Below are 6,000 nucleotides of genomic sequence, written 5' to 3'. Positions count from 1 at the left end.
ATTGAAATTATGCTGTGAAAAAATCATCTTTCTAGCAAGATCTTTTTCACTAAAATGTATTTGTAATTGTATGTGTAGAAGGCTATTGGGATAGCCATATGCTTAACTCATTAAAACTACACTGTGTATAAACTTAAAAAAAAGTTATGAAGAATTCCCTGTTTCATTTAGAACACTGTTTGCCATATTTCTGAATTCAGGTTCTTCTGCTTTATCATAGCTCAGACAAAACCCTTCTTTGATCACCTCTGTCATGGATATTTTTTCCTTTTAAGAACTCCTACAGATCCCCTTAAATTCCTCTCTCATGGGGTGCCTGGGTGGCTCAGTCGGTTAAGTGTCCGACTTCAGCTTAGGTCATGATCTCATGGCTTGTGGGTTCGAGCCCCACGTCGGGCTCTGTGCTGACAGCTCAGAGCCTGGAGCCTGCTTCAGATTGTGTCTCCCTCTCTCTCTGCCCCTCCCCCACTCATGCGCTCGCTCTCTCTCAGAAATAAATTTTAAAAAACATAAAAAAAATTTAAAAAACTCCCCTTTATGATGCTCACTGCTTTGTACTGGGGCAGATCTAGTAAAAACTTCTGTAGGTCCTGAAGTTTAAGTAATTTCAGGGGAACCTCTTTAGGAAAAATAGTTGAAAGTGATTAATCAAAATTAGATAAGAAAATGCATATTTATTTAGAATAAAGAAATCACAACCAAATCAAATTTTAACAAGTTAACAAATGTAATAATTATTATAAAATCTGGAAAAATAACATTTTCATTCAGTAACTGCCTATTGGAGTTACTTAATTATAGTATTTTCTGTAGAGAAAATGGAAATATAATTCAGTCTTCTGTAATGGCTGGTCACATTTTTTATTGCTGATAATTGGAATGAATACAATGTACAACTTCACCTATAGATGGACTCGCTCTTTATAGTGCTGCCACCAGGTTGTGTCTCATTTTGTGCAATTACCAACAAAAAGAAAAATGGGTGCACGTATAAGTATATAACTGCTTATGCTGTGTCGTTAAGAGTATTCCCGACCAGGCACTTTTGAGAACGACGCCCTCCATTCACAGCTTTACATGTCTGATTAGAAGAATTCTCCACAGACTATTTTCTTGCCTCATGTACACCTCAAACTCTGGTGTCTCCTCCAGGACCCACCTACTTCCTGGGCTGAGTGCCACCCGGCATGTTCCTGTCACGGTAAAGCCTCTGTTCTACACCATCAAGCCATGAACCCAACGAATCAGCACAGGGGTAGTAAGATGTTTCTAGAAATCGCTCCTCCACGAGTGCAGCTGGCAATCAGGTCATTCTGAAATGAAGTATTTATGATCCCATACGTATATTTCAATAAACTCAGCTAAACGTGTCCTTCGTACAATTCGTTTGCTGGGACTCAAAAATGTCCTTGGGCATTTCAACGGTAGGGGAAGTAAGACAGGAAAAAGACAGTTTAACTGAGGTTTTTTTTTTTTTTTTTTCTTAATTCTCACTTTTGCAAAGTTTACCAAAATGTATGAGCACATAAGTATGTTCATAGGGTTTCTCCTAGAGCATCAGAAGGGGCCCATGTAAGTGAGGGGCACTGACACTGGAGTTTCATTCACTTCATGCTAAATCTGCCTCTGATTTAACTTTGCATTGTAGTAACTTATGTCCTCATCCAATTATACCTTCTACATTGGACAGCATTTTTACATTTCCAGGGTCTGATACAGCTCTTTTCAAACAGAAGCAACTCAGTGAACAGTGTGGCATTAACTAAGTAATTCATATACATTAATGGGCAAGTTAGAAGAACCTGATCTCTCTTCCAACATGACTCGAGGGTACAGAGGAATATTCCAGGCTGTGCCCCCTCCGTGAGGAAGTCAGTCAGTAGCTTTGGTCTTGAGTTTCTCTAGAACCACAGGGCTTCTTCCACCGTCTCCAGGAAGTCACAGGCTTCTTGGTGAGGATTTCTGGAAGGATCATAAGCACTTTAAATGATAAGCTTTTTACTATAATTTAAAACTGATTACAGTAAGAGATTGGTTAATTAAATTGTGATACATCTGAAAAATGGAATTGTATATTAAAATGGGTGACACAGAACTATGACTTTTGAAATGGTAAAAACATCCAGGGTATACTATTAAGTGAGGAAAAAAAGCTCCACTACAAAATCACCAGTGGAAAGCTCTCCAAACAGCACCTTGTCCTTTACCTTGCCGGCTCAGGTAACCCCCACTATCACTCTTCTGCAACCTCAGAGAAATATCTATCCCCTCAGCTCTCACTTTCTCCCTTTCTCTACTGCCTTCCTATCCAGCTTGGATTCCAAGACCCATTACTTCAACTATCCTCTTCATATACTCTACACTCCCTTAGCCCTGTAACTATGCTTCCCCCCCACGACCACAATATTTTTTCCTCTTCTATAAACTGCCATCTCATATAACTTTGCCTACTTTTAAAAATTAAGACTTCAGTCTTTTAGAGCAGTTCAATGTTCACAACAAAATTGAGGGGAAGCTACAGAGACTTCCATATGCACCTGCACCCGCACATTCATTATCAGCATTCCTTCAAAAGTGGTACATTTGTTATGATTGAGAAACCTACACTGATAACCTACATTATCACCGAAGGTCCATGGTTCACATTATGGTTCTCGCTTGGTGGTGTACATCCCATAGGTTTGGACAAATATATAACGGCATGTACCTATGATTATGGTGCCATACAGAGTATTTTCACTGCCCTAAAAATCCTCAGTACTTGGTTTATTCATTCCTCACTGTCCCCCACCAAATACTTTGCCTATATTATTGAACTATTTCTTTCTTTCTTTCTTCTTTCTTTCTTTCTTTCTTTCTTTCTTTCTTTCTTTCTTTCATTTGTAGGAATCATTATATATTCTGGCAACTGATCTTTTGTCAACTATGTGCATTGTCAACATCTTCTTTCAGTCTGTGTTTTATCTTAACTTTATAGTATCTTTTTTATAAAGGAGTTCAATATTTTAAAGGAGTCAAATTTATCAATTTTGTCCTTGACTTCTTTTGTATGTTGTTTAAGAACTCTTTCCATCTGCAAATTTTAATGACATTTTTAATACTATGTTCTGAATTTTTAGAATGCTGCTCTACACATTTGGTATTTAATTCAGCCTAGGGAATGAGCAAAGAATTAAGGTTTATCTTTTTCCATATTGATAACTAATTTCCCACCACCATTTTATTATGCCACTCATCAGTAATACAGCTCCTGACAAATATTAAGTGTCACTGTATGCATGAGACTGAGCTCTGTATCCTATTCCATTGGGCATCTTGTCTATCCCTGTGCCAAAATTGTATTAATCAGTATAATTAAAAAATGTTTAATGTTTATTTATTTTTGAGAGAGAGAGAGAGTGCGCATGAGCAGAGGAGGGACAGAGAGAGGGAGATACAGAATCTGTCTGAGCTGTCAGCACAGAGACCGACACGGGGCTTGAACTCATAGACCATGAGATCATGACCTGAGCCGAAGCATTGAACCGACTGAACCACCCAGGTGCAGTATACTTAATCAGTATAATTTTGTCAAAAGCATTGATCTCTTTCCCAGCTTGTTCTTTAAATGTATTTTGGCTATTCTTGTTCTTTTCTCTACCATATGAACATTAAGGCCATTTATCAAGTTCTATATAAAACTGGGATGATATTTTAAATGGAATTGGATTCTACATTGAATTTATAAATTAATTTGTAAACAATTGCCGTCTTTATTATAATAAATCTCCCAATCCAAAAACATGTATTCCTCCAATTATTTGAGACTCTTCCATTTATTTGAGATTCCCATTACTTCAATGATGCTTTATTTTCTTTTTAATTGTCTTGTACATCTCTGTTGGATTTGTTCTTAGGTAAATTATAGTTTTTGTTGTCATTAGAAAAAATATGTTTTATGTGATGATTCTCTAATGGATTATTTGGAATGTTATTAATTATGCTAAGCTTATCCAAAAATTTGGACCAAGTTTCAAATTACTTTTAGAATTTTTATTGATTTACTATTAGAAATAATATTACATTTAAGTTTTATATGTGTATAAATACGTTTCAGGTCTTTACAATTCTTGTACCTCTTATGTTTTTGTTCATCTATTAGATTGTCTAAAACAGCTAGTACACTCTTGAATAGAAGTAGTGACATGAAATATATTTATTTGGTCCCTGACATTAATGAAACCACATTTAAAGTTTCATCAATATGCATGATTATTGTACATTTTGAATATTAAGTTTTCTGCTCCTAGTTTGCTAAGATTTTTAAAAATCATCATGAATTGATTTTTTTAACATGTGCTTTTTCTGGAATTACTGAGATAATCATAGAGATTTTCTTAATCTCTTAATGTAGTTACATCAAAAAATTTTAGAATTCCTTCTGAAGTCACCCATCCATTTCTGAGATGAACTCAACTTAAACATAAATACTGCTGAAGTTGATTTGCTACTATTTTGTTTAGAATGTTTTCCTGCTGTGGTCATAAATGAAATGGATCTATAGTTTTCTTTTATTACATTTTCCCTGATCTCCACAGCACGCTAGGTTTTAAAATGAGCTAAGTAGCTTTTCCTCTTCTCCAATTCCCTGAAATAATGTGTGCAAGTTGGAGATTATCTGCACCTTAAAGATATAGCACTCTGCCATAAAATCATCAGTACCCAATGTCTCTTTGGTAGAGGAAGACAGTTTTGTTTACCAATTTAATCTTTTTTAATGACTATTAGACTATTCATGTTGTCCAATTTTTCCTCTGGCTAATTTTTGTGATTCTATTTAAAGAAAATTTTAATCTAAATATTTAAATTCAGAGCATAAATTTGTTCAGAGCAATCATTTATGTTTTTAAAAAATCTTGACCTGTCAGTAGTTTTTTCAAAACATCAGTTTCTGGATCTGTTTATCCTCGCTACTGTTCCTTTGTGTTTTACTTAATTTTTGTAAAATTATTTCTTTTCTTTTATATTTCCTGGCTTCATTTTACAGCTTTCTTCTAGTGTCTTAACCCAATCACTGGCTTGTTTTAAATTTATACTTTTTTATAAAGTTATTTTTGTGCTATACCTTCACTGCTAAGTGTCATAGCTTTAGCAATTTATTATGTAGTATGTTCTTTCCTGTTTAGCACTAACTGTAATTTCTAGTGTGATTTCCTCTTCAGCTTATGTTATTTAAGTTTCCAAGGATATTTTCCCCATCTTTATATTGTTGACTTCTAATTTCATTCAGGTAAGAGAATTTCTCTATATGTTAACAATTCTTTAAAATTTTGGGGCGCCTGGGTGGCTCAGTCGGTTGAGCGTCCGACTTTGGCTCAGGTCATGATCTCAAGGTCTGTGAGTTCGAGCCCCATGTCGGGCTCTGTGCTGACAGCTCAGAGCCTGGAGCCTGCTTCAGATTCGGTGTCTCTCTCTCTTTCGCTGTCCCTCCCCCGCTCATTCTCTCTCCCTCTCTCTCTCTCTGTCAAAAATAAATAAACATTTAAAAAATTAAAAAAAAAATAAACTTACTGTTTCCTTTGTTATTTAGTACATAATTAATAAGGAGAAATACTCTAAAGTTTGTGAAAAGAAAGTGTACTTTCTATGGAAGGATGTATATAGCACTGCATATAAAACTATCGGCTCAACCATATTAATTTTGTGTTTTATGATAGAAAAATGACTTGTCCACACTGTTTGTAAGCAAAGATACATTCTCTAGTATTATAGGTGAGAGCAAATCCTGCAGTGAATATGGAGGAAGTGAGGAAATAAAGGTGCCAGGTGTAAGAGCTCTTACATGCAACTTTTAGGGTTTGTTATTTTATACTGTGGTTGGTTACACTTAACAATTCACCTAAACCTTATGTGGTGACTTCTAGTATAGCACTAAAAGAGAATTCCAAAACCCATCTGAAGAAAGAATGTGGTTTGAAGTTTCTCAATCTAAATCAGCCTTGGAAATGTATCTCTGTCTCT

At 35.4% G+C, this 6,000-nt stretch overlaps 1 long non-coding RNA gene across 1 annotated transcript in view; it reads right to left on the bottom strand.

Annotated features, from left to right (window-relative positions):
* Positions 1-654: 654 nt before the first annotated feature.
* The window catches only part of LOC131483434 (uncharacterized), a 69,687-nt gene continuing 64,341 nt past the window's right edge, over positions 655-6,000 (bottom strand). The window contains exon 3 of the long non-coding RNA XR_009247674.1: positions 655-1,962. This is a non-coding gene — a long non-coding RNA (uncharacterized LOC131483434). The remainder of the gene's footprint in view (positions 1,963-6,000) is intronic.

The sequence above is a fragment of the Neofelis nebulosa genome, chromosome 8, assembly GCF_028018385.1.
Source record: "Neofelis nebulosa isolate mNeoNeb1 chromosome 8, mNeoNeb1.pri, whole genome shotgun sequence".
Taxonomy (NCBI): domain Eukaryota; kingdom Metazoa; phylum Chordata; class Mammalia; order Carnivora; family Felidae; genus Neofelis; species Neofelis nebulosa.
The sequence above is the reverse complement of the archived record's forward strand: the minus strand, read 5'-3'. Positions and strand labels throughout refer to the sequence as shown.